Genomic DNA, 17,460 nt, shown 5'->3' with positions numbered 1-17,460 from the left:
TGGGGAGCTGCCATTCCAGCTGGGTTGGGGCACGGCCTTCACTCCCCAGCTCTGCGAGGGGTATGGAGAGCGGCCATTCCTGCAGGGCGGGGCGCTGCCTTCCCTCCCCAGCTCTGCGACGGGACTGGGGAGTGGCCGTTCCAGCAGGGGTGGAGCACTTCCTTCCCTCCCCAGCTCTGCCAGTGGACTAGGGAGCGGCCTTTCCAGCAGGGGGTGGGGCGCTTCTTTCCCTCTCCAGCTCTGCAAGGGGACTGGGGAGCACTGTTCAAACGGGGAGGGCACTACCTTCCCTCCCCACCTCTACGAGGGGACTGGGGAGTGGCCGTTCAAATGGAGACTGGGCGCTGCCTTCCCTCCCGTGCTCCTGAAGGGGACTGGGGAGCAGTCTTTCCTGCAGGGGCGGGGCCCTGCCGTCCATCCCCAGCTCTGCCAGTAGACTGGGGAGTGGCCGTTCCTGTGGAGGCTGGGCACTGGGTTCCCTCCCCAGCTCTGCGAGTGTACTGTGGGGCAGCCATTCCGGGGGGGGGGGGCAGGGTGCTTTCTTCCCTCCCCAGCTCTGTGAGAGGATTGTGGGGCTGCCATTCCAGCGGGGGCGGGGTGCTGCTTTCTCTTCTTGAGCTCTGTGAGAGGACTGGGAAGCGGCCGTTCCAGCAGGGGTAGGGCGCTGCCTTCCCTCCCCAGGTCTGCCAGGCGACTGGGCAGCTGCAGTTCAAGAAGGGGCGGGGCACTGGTTTCCCTTCACGGCTCTGAGAGGGGACTGTGGTGCCGCCATTCCAGCGGAGGTGGGGTGCTCCTTTCACTCCCCATCTCTGCGAGGGGACTGGGGAGCAGCTGTTCTTGCGGGGGCGGGGCGTTGGCTTCCCTCCCCAGCTCTGCCCGGAAACTGGGGAGCGGCCTTTCCTGCAGGGGAAGGGCGCTGTCTTCCTTCCCCAGCTTTGCGAGGGGAGTTGGGAGCAACTGTTTCTTCTGGGGGTGAGTCGCTGGGTTCCCTCCCCAGCTCTGCCAGGGGACTGAGGAGCGGACATTCCTGCGGGGTCGGGGCGCTGGGTTCCCTCCCAGCTCTGCGTGTGGGCTGGGGAGTGTCTGTTCTAGCGGGGGCGGGGCGCTGCCTTCCCTCCCCAGCTCTGCGAGGGGAATGGGGAGTGTCCGTTCCTGCAGGGTGTAGAACTGATAAATGAAATTGTTTTTAATTTATTAATGTAACTTCTGTTCACCATCCACACTACACTTGCCTACACTGTAACTTCTGTTCCATATTGTAATTCAAACCCCATTTTAAAACACTCACTCCATTTTGTAAAAGCTTCCTCCAACCTTCATTTTTGCAAACCCTGCTGTAATCTGTTTAGTTTAGTTTAGATGTGTGAGTGAGGTATGTATGGATGATGGAATCAACCTCCAGCCCCAGCCTGTCCTGATGAGATAAAGTTCAAATACCAACGGCTGAAGACCTAGACAACAGCCCTAAACAAAGTAAGAAGCATCCACCCTAAAAAGAAGAGGACAACAGAACAACAGAAGGAAGATCCAAGCCAGGTTCAAGGCTGAAAGTCACGCCTGCAATTGATGAGTGATCAGTCCAAACGCAGAGGCAGCTTGACACAGCAAGACCTACAGACTTTGAATCCAAACTAAAAGCCTATAAAAAAGAAGGGTGAGATGAGAGACTCTGGGTAACATTTGTCAAAGTTAGAATCAGGACTCACAATTTGTCAGACCACTCTGTTTATTAGCGCAGCGCTCCGCCAATAACATTCAGAATATGTGAGTGGCCATGCAAGGCCCAAACAGTCTTATTTATACAGATAAAAGAGTGGGAATTTAGACAAAGGGACAAAGAAATCAAAACAGTAAAATTCACCTGGGGCACAGCATACATATCCTACTTCCTTACTAACAGTTATCGATCTAAGGCTAATACTCCACCAATTGCCCTTAAACGGTGCAATTGTTCTATGTTAATGTCTGTATTCCTGACACCTGGTTGCAACATTCCAACAACTTTGCTTAAAGGTACAGACAACATTTCTTTAATCCTTTGTATTCTTACTATATAATTCATTCTACTTTCACACATTCTGCTGCCAACATGGAAGGACATCAGTGCCTGCCCAACAGAGATCCAGCTTATCCTTGTGCCTGGCTTTCCTGGCCAGTTAGCCGCCACAAGCTACGAACCCAAGCTACAAAATCAAGCTATGAACTTAAGCTATCTTCAGAACTGGTAACTATGCAGCAGCTGCAGAACATCTGATGGGTGTGTGTGTGTGTGAATGTGTGTGTGTGTGTATAGGTATTAGGTATAATGTGTGTGTATAAGATTAAGATATTAGTTATTAGTCATAAATCAAATTGTTATCATAATAAATGTGGGTTCTTTGTCTTGCCCCCTGAAAAGATCCTGTGTAGTCTTGTCTGTACAACAGGGGGTGAGGCACTGGGTTCCCCTCACAGCTCTATGAAGGGACTGGGGAACAGCCATTCCAGTGGGGGCGAGGTGCTGCCTTCCCTCCCCGGCTCTGTGAGGGGACTAGGGAGTGGCCGTTCCTGCGGGGGCGGGGCGCTGGGTTCCCTCCCCAGCTCGGCAAGGGGACTGGGCAGCGGCCGTTTCTGCGGGGGCAGGGCGCTGGGTTCCCTCCCCAGCTCTTCCAAGGGACTGGGCAGCAGCAGTTCAAGCGGGGGCGGGGCGCTGGGTTCCCTCCCCGGCTCTGCAATGGGACTGGGGACCGTCCGTTCCTATGGGGGCGGGGTGCTGCCTTCCCTCCCCGGCTCTGAGATGGGACTGGACAGTGGCCGTTCGAGCAGGGGCGGGGCACTGGGTTCCCTCCCCACCTCTGCCAATGGACTGGGAAGCGGCCGTTCCAGCGAGGGAGGGGCACTGGGTTCCCGCGCCATCTTTGCTAGGGGACTGGGGAGCGGCCGCTCCAGTGTGGCGGGGCGCTACCTCCCTCCCTGGCTCTGCAAGGGGAATGGGGAGAGGCCGTTCCAGCCGGGGTGCAGGGCGCTGCCTTCCCTCCCGAGCTCTGGGAGGGTACTGGGGTGCGGCCATTTCAGCGGGGGAAGGGCTCTGGGTTCCCTCCCCAGCTCTGCCAATGGATTGGTGAGCTCCCGTTCCAGTGGAGGAGGGGCGCTGGATTCCCTCCCATCTCAGCCAGCAGACTGGGGAGTGGTTATGCCAGCGGGGGCTGCGCTGGATTCCCTCTTCAGCTCTGACAAGGGACTGGGCAGCGGCCGGTCCAGTGGGGGCGGGGTGCTGGGTTCCCTCCCTGGGTCTGCGAGGGGACTTGGGATTGGCCGTTCCTGTGGGGGCGCGGTGCTGGGTTCCCTTCCCGGCTCTGCTATGGGACTGAGGAGCAGCCATTCCTGGGAGGGTGGGTCGCTGCCTTTCCTCCCCAGCTCTGCCAGGGAACTAGAGAGCGGCCATTCCAGCAGGGTCAGGGCGCTGCCTTCCCTCCCCAGCTTTGCGTGGGGACTGGGCAGCGGCCGTTCCAGTGGGGGCGGGGCACTGGGTTCCCTCCCCAGCTCTGTGGGGGGACTGGGGAGCGGATGCTCCAGCGGGGGTCGGGGTGATGCCTTCTGTTGCCGACACAGAGGGTGCCCGGGGCAAGCAACAGTGGTTCGTGCCAGAGTGTGAAGCGCCAATGAACACACACCCGGGTGGAGAAGCAAGCAAAGTTTATTGGGATCTCAAAGCAGTGCAAGGAGACGAACGCCTCAAATCATACACCACTACACAAGCTCTGCCAGGGGATAGGGGCGAGGCCGTTCCTGCCACAGCGGGGCATCTTCTTCCCTCCTCAACTCTGCGAGGGGACTGTGGGGCTGCCATTCCAGTGGGGGCAGGGCTCTGCTTTCCCTCCCCAGCTCTGTGGGGGGAATGAGGAGCGGCCGTTAATGCGGAGGCAGGGTGCAGTGTTCCCTTCCCAGATCTGAGAGGGGATTGGGGAGCAGCCGTTCCTGCAGGCTGGGGCAGTGCCTTCCCTCCCCAGCTCTGCAGGGGGAGTGTGGGGCCGCCATTCCAGTGGGGGGGGCTCTGCTTTCCCTCCCCAGCTCTGCGAAGGGAGTAGGGAGCAGCGTTCCTGCGGGGGTGGGGCGCCATGTTCCCTCCTCAGCTCTGCCAGGAGACTTGGGAGCGGCTGTTCCTGCGGTGGCGGGGCGTTGTCTTCCCTCCCCAGCTCTGAGTGGGGAATGGAGAGTGGCCATTCCCGCCTGGGCGGGGCGCTAGGTTCCTTCCCAGCTCTGCGAGGGCACTGGGGAGCGGCCGTTCCTGCGGGGGCGGGGTGCTGGGTTCCCTCCCCAGCTCTGCCAGGGGACTGGTGAGCGGCCGGTCCCGCGGTGGCTTGGCTCTGCCTTCACTCCCCACCTCTGCGAGTGGACTGTATGGCCGCCATTCCAGTGGGGTCGGGGCGCTACTTTCCCTCCTCAGCTCTGCCAGGGGATTGGGGAGCGGACATTCTGGCAGGGGCGTGGAGCTGAGTTCCCTCCCCAGCTCTGTGAGGGGACTGGGCAGCGGTCGTTCCTGCGGAGGTGGGGCGCTAGGTTCCTTCCCAGGTCTGTGATGGGACTGGGGAGCGGCCATTCCAGCTGGGGCAGCCGTTCCTGCAACGGAGAGGCGCTGCCTTCCCTCCCCAGCTCTGGCAGGTGACTGGAGAGTGGCTGTTCGAGCAGGGGCTGGGCACTGGGTTCAGCGCCAGCTCTGGGAGGGGAGAAGGGAGTGGCTGTCCGAGAGGGGGAGGGGCGCTATGTTCCCGACCCAAGTCTGGAAAGGGACAGGAGAGCGGCGGTTCCACCAGGGTGGGACACTGACTTCCCTCCCCAGCTCTGGGAGTCGCCTGGGGCGTGGCAGTTTCAGCGGGGCCTGGGCACTGGGTTCCCTCCTGTCATAAACAGATGGTTAAGGGTTTATGTCTCTTTTACCTGTAAAGGGTTAAGAAGCTCAGTGAAACTGGCTGACACTTGACCAGAGGACCAATGCCGGGACAACATACTTTCAAATGTTGGTGGAGGGAAGTCGTTGTTTTGCTTTTTGTTTTGTTCATTGTTTGCTCTTGGCCCTAAGAGGGACCAGACGTACACCCAGGTTTTCTCCAATCTTTCTGAATCAGTCTTTCATGTTTCAAAATAGTAAGTATAGCCAGGAAAGGCAGATTAGTCTTATGTTTGTTTTCTTAACTTGTAAATGTGTCTTTTGCTGGAAGGATTTTTAACCTCTGTTTGCTGTAACTTTGAATCTCAGGCTAAGCCGGAGGGAGGTCCCTCTAGGCTATATAAATCTGAATACCCTGTAAAACATTTTCCATCCTGATTTTACAGAGATAATTTTTACCTTTTCTTTAATTAAAAGCTTTCTTTTTTAAGAACCTGATTGATTTCTTTCCCTTGTTTTAAGACCCAAGGGGATTGGGTCGGAACGCATCAGAGATTGGTGGGGGGAAAAGGAAGGGGGAAGGTTAATTCCTCTTTGTTTTAAGATCCAAGGAGTTTGGATCAGTTTAGCATGTCAGGGTACCCAGGGAGGGGAAAGTCTGGGGGGAAAAAGAGGGGGGAGAAGGCTAATTTCTCCTTGTGTTCAGATCCAAGGGGTTTGGGTCTTGGGTTCCCCAGGGAAGGCTTTGGGGGAACAGGAAGTGTGCCAAACACTATATTTTTGGCTGGTGGCAGTGTACCAAATTTAAGCTGGTAATTAAGATTAAAAGTGATCATGCAGGTCCCCACTTTTTGGACGCTAAAGTTCAAAGTGGGGAAAAAACCTTGATACCCCCCCAGAATGGACCTTGCCTGGGCGGACTCGCTGGGGGAAGCGCACGGAGGGTCAGAGGATGCTGAATGCTCCAAGGAGAGACCCAGGAGGTGAAGATGTGTGAGCTTCTTGCCCTGAACAAGTCTGCTCCAAGGTAGAGGAGGCTCCTCAATGTCCTGACTGGCTTTATGGGGAGCAGTTCCAGAGCATCACCCGGTGACTCCGTGACAACTGGTGGCAGCGGCGGGATGTACTGCACCCCGTGAATGGCGCTGCTTGCAGTAAGTGACTGGGGAGCAGTAAAACAAAGGGGGGATAATGAGGACCAGGTGTGCTGAAGGCTCAGAGAGGGACGGTTTCAGGGAGCGGTTAACCTCTGGGAGTGTGTGACCAGCGAGAAGGACTGTTGGAGTAACAGGGTCCCCCTGAGGACTGCAGCCAGCAGTCTCAGGGGCGGAGGAGCTTGCCGCTCTGCCCTGGGAGAGAGGATTTTTTGCAGTAGCAGGTTCCCCTGGGGATGGCAGGAGCAGTCCCAGGGGCGGAGGAGTCTGCAGCTCGACCCTGGCAAAGAGGTGGTGATCACGAGAAGGGCTGGCACACCAGGGGTTCTTCCTGGAAACCATGGGGGAGCCAAGAGCACACAGGCCTGTCAGTCCAGAGCAACTTGAGAATGGTGAGATGATGGCCTATCACCATCTCCTTGAGAAGGACATTGTGATCCTGTGCACAAAGAGAGGGTTACACATGGGGAAGTTCATCAAGGCACAGTTAATCCTTAGTGGTAGGAGAAGGACACGTCTGAGGAGCAGATTCCTGACCCAGATGGGGCTACAAGAGGATCTGGAAGCAGCTGGAGCAGCAACCAGGCATCCCCGAGAGTCTGGTCCCCAACCAGACGAGTGTCTTCACGATCGGGTTCCCCATCAGGGGATCAGAGACGGATGGGATGGGAGCAGAGTCAGAGAGAGCGAGAGGACCATGACAGAGCAAGATCCTGAGGAAAAACTGCAGGAGCAGCAGCAGCAGCATGGACTGGGGATGGTGGAGCAGAGAGACATAGGGGGCTGCCCAAGGGTCAGTGGGGAAACATGCCTGGGGTGGCAAGAGCCTGGGATATAGAGAACTGTGGTGATGCAGTAGCAGATGCTGAGGGGCTGTGGGACCTGGGTGAAGGTCCCTGGGGTGAAGCCACTCGCCCTGCTTATGGCCTGGATTCCTATGCAGACCCAGGAGGGGTCGGGCTTGGCTGGTCGTTGGGGTTCTCCAGAATATTGGCTAGGAGGCCCTGTTGGGGGGTGACTGTGTCTCATTGGGACAGGATCCAGGCCCTGCTCCTGTAACGGCCGAGAGTTTGAATTCAAATCCAGGGAACCAACTGGCTAGGATGGAAATGGTCAGTGAAAATGCAAATAACCTTTCTGGCAGGGGGGAGGGGCTGCTGGGCTCAGGATACCTGCCTACCTGTAACCAGCCCCCTGGGGCTGAGTGGGAGAGAGAGATGCTCCCACCCCCCTGCACACTGGAGAGGGGGCTCATGCTGACTCTGATGCTGTGCCCAGAGCAAGGAGCTCGCTGCCTGCCCCCACTGGGCGAGGATACCTGGGCATCCCTGGGAACGCTGGTGGGTTTGAATTTGCCCAGGTCACTGGCTAAACTGACCTCGCTCAGTTCGGCCCCTCCAGCTCTACAGGTGCCCCTCACTCCTGATCCGCAGGCCTCTGGGCTCCCCACTGAGCTCCCCAGTAACTGCGCTGCTAGTGCCCCTCACTCCCGACCCCTAGCCCCTGCTATCCCAGTCCTGACCTCCAGACTCACAGCTCTGCTGGTGCCCCTCACTCCCGACCCGCAGCCCCCTGGGTTCCCCCCAGTTCTAGCAGTGCCCCTCACTCCCAACCTGCAGCCCCCTCAGTTCCCTGCTGAGCTCTCCAGTCACTGCGCTGCTGGTGCCCCTCACTCCCGACCAGCAGCCCCTGCTATACCAGACTCACAGTTCTGTTGGTGCCCCTCACTCCCGACCCGCAGCCCCCAGGGCTTCCCCCAGCTCTACCAGTGCCCTCACTCATGACCCGCAGCCCCCTGACCTCCATCAACTCTGACGGTGCCCCTCACTCCCGACCCACAGCCCCTGGGCTACCCGCTAATCTCCCCAGTCACTGTGCTGCCGGTACCAGTCACTCCCGACCCACAGCACCTGCTATCCCCGTCCTGACACCCAGAATCACAGCTCTGCTGTTGCCACTCACTCCCGACCCGCAGATCCCTGGGATTCTCCTAGCTCTATTAGTGCCCCTTACTCCTGACAAAGAAACCCCTGGGATCCTCGCTAATCTCCCCAGTCACTGCTCCATCAGTGCCCCTCACTCCCAACCTGCAGCCCCTGCTATCCCAGTACTGATCTCCAGACTCACAGTTTTGCTGGTGCCCCTCACTACCGACCCGCAGCCCCCTGGGTTCCTTCTAGCTCTACCGGTGACTCTCACTTTCAACGCGCAGCCACCTGGGCTCCCCGCTGAGCTCCCTGGTCACTGCGCTGATGGTGCCCCTCACTCCCAACCCGCAGCCTCCTAGGTTCCCCCCTGCTTTACCGCTGCCCCTCATTCCCGACTAGCAGCCATTGGGCTTCCCGCAGCTCTACCAGTGCCACTCACTCCCGACCCGCAGCTCACTGGGGTTCCTCCAGCTCTGACAGTGCCACTCACTCCCTACTCACAGCCCCTGTTATTCCAGGCCTAACTTCTAGCTTCTCTGCTCTGCTGGTGCCCCTTACTCCTGACCCGCAGCCCTTGCTATCCCAATCCTGAACACCAGACTCACAGCTCTGCTGGTGCCCCTTGCTCCTGAACCACAGCCCCTGGGATTACCCCAGCTCTACCGGTGCCCCTCACTCCTGACCCGCAGTCCCCTGGGCTCCCCATTGAGATCCCCAGACACTGCGCTCTGGTGCCCCTCACTCCCAACCAGCAGCCCCTCCTATCCCAGTCCTGTCCTCCAGACTCACAGCTCTGCTGGTGCCACTTATTCCCGACCCACAGCACCTTGGGCTTCCCCCAGCTCTGCCGATGCCCCTCACTCCCGACCCTCAGCCTCCTGAGCACATCCAGCTCTGACAGTGCCCCTCACTCCTGACCCGCAGTCCCATGGGCTCCCCGCTGAGCTCCCAAGTCACTGCGCTGCCGGTGCCCCTCACTTCTGACCCGCAGCCCCTGCTATACCAGTCCTGACCTCCAGACCCACAGATCTGATGGTGCCCCTCACTACCGATCCACAGCCCCCTGGCTTCCTTCCAGCTCTAGCAGTGCCCCTCACTCTCGACCCGCAGCCCCCTGGGCTATCCACTGACATGCTCAGTAACTGCGCTGCCATTGCCACTCACTCTCGGCCCGGAGCTCCCTAGTTTCCACCCTGCTCTACCGCTGCTCCTCACTCCCAACCCAGAGCCCCTTGGGCTCCCCACTAGGCTTTCCAGTCACTGCACTACTGGTGCCCCTCAGCTGAGGAGGGAAACGAGAGCCCCTCCCCCGGTAAAACTGCCACCCCCCAGACCCCTCCCAGAGCTGGGGAGGGAAACCAGTGCCCCTCCCACCCTGGAATGGCCAATCCCCGCGACCTTTCCAGAGTTGGGGAGGGAAACCAGCGCACCGCCCTGGCTCAAACCGCCACCCCCCAGACCCCACCCAGAACTGCGGAAAGAAGCCAGTGCCCTGCCCCCGCTGGAGCCGCCACTCTCTGCTCCCCTCCGAGAGCTGGGGAGGGAAGCCAGTACCCCCTCCCCGCTAGAACTGCCAGCCAACAGGCCCCTCCCAGAGCTGGGGAGGGGAGACAGCACCCCACCCCCAGTCGAGGCATCACTCCCCAGCCCCCTCCCACAGCTAGAGAGGGAAGGCAATGCCCCACCCCCGCTCGAACCGCCACTCCCCAGGCCCCTCCAAGAACTGGCAACGAAAGCCACCTTTCCCACAGGAACCTCTCCTTGCAACCTCTCCTCATGGACTGTACCGCACTGAGGTTATCCAAGTCCCTTGGCCTCCGCAAGGAGGGATCTTTCTGCAACTCGCCCTGGAACTCAGCAGCTGAGACAGGGATGGGGACCTGCTCCCTCTCGTCGGCTGGGTCTGAGGCCGCAGCCTCTCTGAGCTGTGTCCCTGGGCGTTCCCTCCCCACCAGGTTAGGGTCCTGCACCTCGGGCAAAGTACCTTCCGCGTTGCCAGGGCGCAGTGCCCTTCGCTGACTCTGACTACGGGTCACTACCAGGGCACCTCGGGCATTGCTTGGCCAGACCTCCAGGTCCCCCCCATTAACACCTCCGTGGGCAAATGTGGGTGTACCCCCAAGTCATTGGGGCCCTCCTTGGCCCCCCACTTCAAGTGTACCCTCGCCAAGGGCACCTTGAATGGGGTCCCGCCCACGCCCATCAGAGTCAGGTAGGTGTCGGGCACCATCTGATCTGAGGCCACCACCTCAGGCCGGGCCAGAGTCACCTCTGCGCCCATGTTCCAGTTCCCAGTGACCTTCCTCCCATCTACCTCCAGGGAAACAAGGCACTCTCTCGGGAGGGGCAGCTCCGCTCCCACCCTGTAAACCAAAAACTCAGAGCCTGGAACATCCAGCCCCCCAAAGGAGCTGACTGGGCACCCTTCTCCCTCCTTCGCAGGAGGTACGCTGCCAGCCCCCCTTTCCTGCGAATGCTGCCCCTCATCCAGCTGGGTCTCTACCAAGTTAACCAGGTGTGGAGTCAGTCTGCTCAGTCTGTTCTTGACCCTGGGGCACTGGGACCGTATGTGGCCCCTCTGGCCACATTTATAGAAGCTCATGTCCCCTTGGTCTCCTCGAACCAGCCGGTTGTCCCTGACACTGGGTGTTCCCCTTGGGACGGGATTCTCCCTATTCCCCCTTTGGGAGGTCCCAGGATGACTCTCTCTCTGCATCGCAGCGAGCCTGTTCCTTTGGGACTCCTCCTTGCCACCTCCCGTCCAGCTCTTCACAAACTCATCAGCCAGCTGCCCTGCATGTCGCAGATTCTCTGGCTTTTGGTCCCTCAAGCACAGCCTCAGGTCAGATTGGCACTGCTCATACAGTTGCTCCAGTACCAGCAGTTTAACCAGGTCCCCCTTTGTCTGGGCCCCATCTGCCCACTTGCTGGCGTATCCCTCCATGCGGACGGCTACTTGCAGATATGAGACCTCAAGGGTTTTATACTGACTCTGGAACCTCACCTGGTACATCTCAGGAGTCAGCCCAAACTCGCGCAGCAGGGCCTGCTTGAATAGTTCGTAGTCACCTCTCTCCGCCCCTTCCAGTTGGCGGTACAATGCCACGGCCTTGGGGTCCAGTAAGGGAGTGAGAACTCTGAGCCTGTCCACAGGATCTACCAGGTGCAGCTCGCAGGCCATCTCAAAGGCATCCAGGAAGTCATCCATATCCTCTCCCTCCTTACGCTGGGCCAGGATGCACTTATCAAAGCTCCCTGCAGTCCTGGGCCCCGCCTCACTCCTTGCAGCTGGGGGCCCGCTGCCCCTCAGCCTCGCCAGTTCCAGCTCATGATTACGCTGTCTCTCTTTCTCCTCCAGTTCCCGCTGGCCTTGTCTCTCCTCATGTTCTCTATGTCTCTCAAGATCCTCCAGCTCTCTCAGTTTTAGCTCTCTCTCCCATTCCAGCCGCTTCTGCTCCATGGATGCCGAGCGTGGCCGAGACGATCCACTCCTGGAGGGTGAGCTTTGCCGGGAGGATCCCCTGCTGGCCGGGGGGGGGGGGTCACGGTGCCCTCGGTATTCGCTGGGCTCCTCCCTGCCCTTCCCCTAGGCACGGGAAGGGGGGGTCTCGGGAAGCCCTCAGCCGCCGGCTGACTGCTACTAGCAGAGACAGACATTGGTGCCTGCACTGCATCTGCCAGGCTGCTTCCCTCAGAGACAGGGATCAGTTCATTCAAGCCATCTCCCACCTCCAGCTGGGCAATCAGCTGGTTTTTGGTGAGGCTCCCACTGCGCAGCCCCCTCTGCTTGCACAGCTCCACCAGGTCGCATTTGCGCCACTTGGCATACATCTTCCTGCTGGCCACTCACAGGCCAGGGTGCTCGCTGCTCCCCACGATTTCCATGGAGACCCCTAGTGCACCAGCCCTTCTTGAGGTCACCACCTCTCTGCCAGGGTCGAGCTGCAGACTCCTCTGCCCCTGGGAACACTCACTGCAATCCCCCGGGGGACCCTGCTACTGCAAAAGTCCTTCTCTCTGGTCACACACTCCCAGGAGTTAATCACCCCTAAAACTGTCCTTTAGTTTTACTGCTCCCCAGTCACTTACTGCAGGAAGTGCCGTCCACAGGGTGCAGTAGATCCCACCTCTGCCACCAGTTGTCACGGAGCGTGGGGGAGTCCCACCCTGGGACACCCCGGGACAGCAGCCTGGAGCCAAGGACAGTGTCCAGTGGGGGGTTCTCTTTTTCCTCTTCCTGGGGTGAGCAGGGACCTGGGGGTGTTTCTTGCAGGGCAGTTGGAACTGAATTGGGGTACAGGCTTTTAATAACAGGCAGCTCAAGCTCAGACTAATTTTGTTACAATTTTCTTTATAATGTAAAATAATTCAAAAGTAAATGGGCAGGAATGATTGGAACTCTTTTCTCACTGTCATACAAAGAAATGGCTTTTTGGCTTTTCATGATACAGGTTCGTTCACTGTGCAGAATCAATGTGCACAGAAGCCTGTTGTGTTTCATTTCTTAAGTTCTGCTTCCATCATGTGGCCATTTCCTTCCCCTCCTTTCTGTCCAAAGTGAAGAGCCCAGTTCCTGCAGGGAGAGAAGGACATCTTTCTTCTTTCCTTCCTCAAAAGCCCCATTCCTTGGAAAGCCCTTTGCTGGGTCTGGGTGGGGAACAGCCATTCCTGAGGATTAATTTCACACCATATTTGGGGTTGATATATAGATTTTACAGCCAGTCTAGATCACTAGGTACCTCTGCTCTGACCTGATTCAGAACAGAGTCCAAAGAATTTTACCCAGTGACTCCTACACCCACCCCAAGATCTTCTGCCTGAACGAGGCAGGTTCATTCAGAAAGTCATCGTGTTTGGATGTAAAGGTGGGAAATGATGGGGAAATTGGCCCCTCTTTCAAGTTTCAATGTTGTAACTTCTACATCTAGACTGGGATGGCCAACCTGAGCCTGAGAAGGAGCCAGAATTTCCCAATGTAACTGCCAAACGTGCACCTTTGTATGCAACTACTGAGTCAATTGTGAAGCTTCCCATCATTATCATTATCCCTCTGAAATAATGATGGTGATGGACACTTGGCTGTATATCCCAGTGTGCCCTGCACGTCTACAGGCTGCATTAGCCAATCCAACCATTCGGCACTTGCAGATGGGCACCTCTGTACTGTGCCTGAGTCTTGTACAGCTATGAAAGGCTGGTAGATGCCAATATTTCCCTGTCTTTTTAACCTGCACTAATACCAAGCCAGGCCAGGGCTGGGAAGAGAGACAGAGCAGCAGGTTTCCCATATTGTATCCATTTCCCTTTTTCTTGACTAGTTTCTCCTCTGCATAACTTGACCATCTTTTGTTGTGAGCCTGGCTAACTCAGCTGGTAAAGTGTCAGACTTTTAATCTGATGGTCCAGGGTTCAAGTCCCTGGTCAGGTAATAAACTACTCACTATATCTTTAAACTTTGTTCTTCTGATGTCCTCTTTGGTGTTACTTTTTCTCTTCAAGACTGTGCCTTTCCTAAGAAGGGCCTTTGTGTGTGTGTGGGTTTGAAGGGGCAACTTCCTGACATCCTCTCTGTGCTTGCAGCCTGGAGGAATAAAGGCCTCTGGGCACACAGCATCTTCCTCCCTTGCATGCACACACACACACAGAAAACAAAACAGAATATCTCTAAGGAATTACAATCACCTGCGGCCTTCCTCTATCCTGCTGGATACCCAAATGATGATGCTCTTCAGCCTAAACCCATGTCCCCTCTACTCCCAGTGACCCTCAGTCCCAATCCACTGCCCCTCCTATGCACATTGCTCCTCATTCCCATCCAGAGCCTACTCCTCTTCACCCTTCTCCTCTATCCCAACCCACAGCCCCCTCCTTTTTACACTGCTCATCAATCCCAACCCACAGGCCTCTCCTATTCCCAGTGCCCCTCAATCCCAAACCACGGCTCCCTCCTTCCCTCCAGCAGCAGGTGCTTCAGACTCCCTCAGGAAGATTTTCTTGCAAGGTTTCGTGTATGAGTCTGCATGTGGATTTTACAGTGCGTTGGAAATATGTTGCATTGCTTGCCAAAATGATCACTTTTGGCTCGTGTTGGATTCCCAGTCTCCTTGTTATTGGGACAGGAGAAAGAAAGAGTTGTTATCCTTGTTGTGTGAATCAAGGGCAGCACAACTGTGCTTGGCAGACCCTGATTGAAGGACTCACCCTCAATTCAATAGCACTTGGTAGGCAGGGGACAAGGGTTCCAGGACCAAGTGGGCTGGGGTCCCAATACTAAAATTTAGGTGTTAAATCAACTTTAGGACAGGGTAGCAGTGGAGGGATGAGTGAGTTCCTAGACAAGACAGTGATGTACAGTGCCTTCTTATTTTCCCTCTTTTCCACTCAGGATGGCAGGTGAACTCTACAGAGACACCTCTGGGCTTGCACTGACTAAGGACAACAGCTGTGAGTGGAGTGCTGGGGGGGGCTCATGTTTAAGGACTTTTGGTTGCTGGATTTACAAACCGTAGGGAGAAGGACACTGCCCAGCTTATTTGGGGGTGGGTCTTTTCCTCGTGGTTTATGTTTATGTGTTGGGGCTGCTGACATGACTTCTGCTAACCCTAGGCTTACATTGTAATGTAGACATATCCTAAGAGGGCATCTATACTGTGACAAAATCCCACTGACCTGGATGATCTGATTTGGGCTCCTGGGGATCAGACTGGAGCCCAGGCTTGGAAACCCTCACCCCTCGTGGGGTCTCTGAGGCTGGGCTGAAGCTCAAGTGTCTACACTGTAATTTTATAACCCTGCAGCACAAGCCCCACAAGCCTGATTCAACTGACTCAGGGTTTGAGAATAGTGACTTGGGTGTGTTAATGGCAGTGTAGACATAATGCTCGGCTATGTCCACACTGCAATGAAAGACCCAAGGCTGTCCTGTGCCAGCTCAGGCTCCTGAGGATTTTGGCCTTGGGGTGGTAAATTTGCACTGTAGACATCTCAGCTCAAGCTCAATATCGGGCTCTGGGAGCCCTCAAGGTTGGGAGGGAGTTTAGCAAGCAAAAAAGGTAAAATGGCAGTGGAGTATTACCCTGGACTCAATGGCATTTCTCCATTGGTCTGTCTGCTTTGGGGCAGGGACAATAACACGTCCTGCTGCATTTGTTATTTCAAAGGGGGGTTTAGTATTTTCATTCTCACACACGGTGCATGAAGCAGGGCTCAACCCATCTGTGAGAGGCTGGACCACTGACCTATCAGCTCTTAACTCCCAAACTTCCAGTAATTCTGTTATCAGTGCCTGTGAGTATAATTTAAAACTACCACACTGGGCTGGACCAAAGGCCCATCTAGCTCTGTGTTTTGTCCACTGACGGTAGCCAACACCAGGTGCCCCAAGAGTTAATCAACAAGGCATCACTGGGAGTTGAACCCAGGATCTCTTGTTTGTAGGACAGGGGCTTTAACCAGCTAAGCCATGATGCCCACCTGTGTCTACGCACATCTGACTCCCTGCCATCCCCACCGGGGCCTGAAAAGCTTTGCTTGTGTTTGGATTCTGCAAAGCAGAGGAGCAGGTGAGCTTTTCCTTGCAAGCTCTGTGTGTGTGTGTGTGTGAATCTTTGCCCAGGTCTGCACTACAGTTAGTTCAGCATCATTATATTGCTCAGGTGTGAGAAAAACACACAACGCTCCCTCGTTCAGCAGCTTTTGGCTGGTGCACACGCTGCAATACCACGTCTGGTGACAAAACTGCCCTGTTTTGGTGACAAAATAAAACCACCTCGACGAGAGGCCTAGAGCTTTGTGCAGCAAACTTAAAGTGACAAATTGTCAGTGTAAATGCTGCTGGTCATTATAACACCGTAACTGGCCTCCACCAGTATCCCATAATGCCCATCATGAACTCACCTGCCCTGCATTCCTGCTACAGAGGCTGGGCCCCTTCCCTTTCATAGTTCCAGAAAGTTCTGAGAGCTGAGCCGCTATCTGCACTGGGATTAGGTTGATATACTGCATTGCCAGCCTAAGTAACGTAATTACACCAACCTAATTTTGTAGTGTAGACTTGTCCAAAGAATCACACACACACCTAGGGAGCAAAACTTCACCTGCTCCTCTGCTTTACAGAAGCCAAACATGAGCAATGTTTGTCAGGGCCCAGTGGGTATTGGCAGACAGTCAGGTGTGGGCAGACACAATGCTTTAAGTAACAGCAAGTACCATGGCTTAGGTGGTTAAAGCACCTGTTTTGTAAACAGGAGATCCTGGATTCAACTCCCAGTGGTGGCTTTTGGGGCATCTGGCATTGGCTACTGTCAGAAGACAAGATTCAGAACTAGATGGACCTATGGTTTAAATTACACTCACAGGCACTGATAATAGAGTTACTGAAAGTTTGGGTGTTAAGAGCTGATAGGTCAGTGATAAACTCCCCTCAATGCAGTTTTACTATTTCCACTTTCTAAACTGCCTCCCAACCTCTATAAAATTACAGTGCAGACATATGGGCTTGAGCCCAACCTCTGAGGCTCCACGAGGGGTGAGGGTTTTTGAACCCAGGCTTCAGTGTGAACACAAATATCTGCACCACAGTTTTTAGCCCCTCAGCTTTACGTCCATGAGCCCAAGTCAGATGACCCAGGCCAGCCCTGCTGCCATCTTTATCCCAGGAGAGATGGACTCTAAGGGTACGTCTCCATTGCAATGGAAGCCCAGGTGTGGCACGCTGTGCTCAAAGCAGCACCCTGGAAGCCCCATATTCACCACTCTCATATAATGATCATATGGTTTGTACAAGTCTGCCTTGTGAGGATGGACACTGCTTGATTCACATCCTAGCAAAGGAGCTTCCTAACAAGCTGGAAGAAACGATGAAAGAAGGGTAGAGACACCATGACTTGGCCTCTCTCCCCCATAACTCAACAGCTGGAAACACACCTGGAGGACAAAGACTGAGCTGAACTGATTCAGAAATCAGAAGAGAATCCTAATAATACATTCAAACCAAATTCCCCAACCAGACTAGTATTGGTTTTTCAGCAGGATTCCTGGGCCCAGCCTTGTTGCGGTTACGAGGACTCTGCCACACATGAGAGTAGAAAGAGAGTCCTTGGGGTCAGGCAGGCCTCTGGTAAGGGGGTGGGGACTCAGATCCTTTCTCTGGCCAATTGCACCAGGGTCATGTATAAACCAGGGAAGTTCCCCACAATAGCCAGACCAGAACCCCCTGTACACTTGCCCTCTGTACTCATTGCTTCTCTGTCTCTCTTCCCCTCAGCTCTGCTGCTCTCCCTCTGAGCTTTCTCAGCACCTGGCCCCACAGCGCTTCCTACCAGCCAGAGACTGCATGTTCTAGGCCTGTTCCTGTGGATGTGGCCTCTCTCCTGATTCCTGAGGAAAGGAACCTTTCCAGGAAATGGCCATGGCTTCTGGGAATCTGCATGTGGCTGGTGGACAGTACCAGGAATCATTTGGTTCCTGACACACAAGGCAACTAAAAAGGTGAGCATGCAGACAAGGACTT

General features: G+C 55.9%; 1 protein-coding gene and 2 non-coding genes across 3 annotated transcripts in view; 1 reads left to right on the top strand and 2 right to left on the bottom strand.

Annotated features, from left to right (window-relative positions):
- Nucleotides 1–17,460, bottom strand: part of LOC127041591 (uncharacterized) — a 592,831-nt gene that overhangs the window by 70,457 nt on the left and 504,914 nt on the right. The window lies entirely within an intron of this gene.
- Nucleotides 13,305–13,377, top strand: TRNAK-UUU (transfer RNA lysine (anticodon UUU)). The gene has a single exon. It is a non-coding gene; the product is annotated as a tRNA-Lys (tRNA).
- On the bottom strand, nt 15,346–15,419 carry TRNAV-UAC (transfer RNA valine (anticodon UAC)). The gene has a single exon. It is a non-coding gene; the product is annotated as a tRNA-Val (tRNA).

Source organism: Gopherus flavomarginatus, assembly GCF_025201925.1.
Source record: "Gopherus flavomarginatus isolate rGopFla2 chromosome 13 unlocalized genomic scaffold, rGopFla2.mat.asm SUPER_13_unloc_3, whole genome shotgun sequence".
NCBI classification, from domain to species: Eukaryota; Metazoa; Chordata; order Testudines; family Testudinidae; genus Gopherus; species Gopherus flavomarginatus.
The sequence above is the reverse complement of the archived record's forward strand: the minus strand, read 5'-3'. Positions and strand labels throughout refer to the sequence as shown.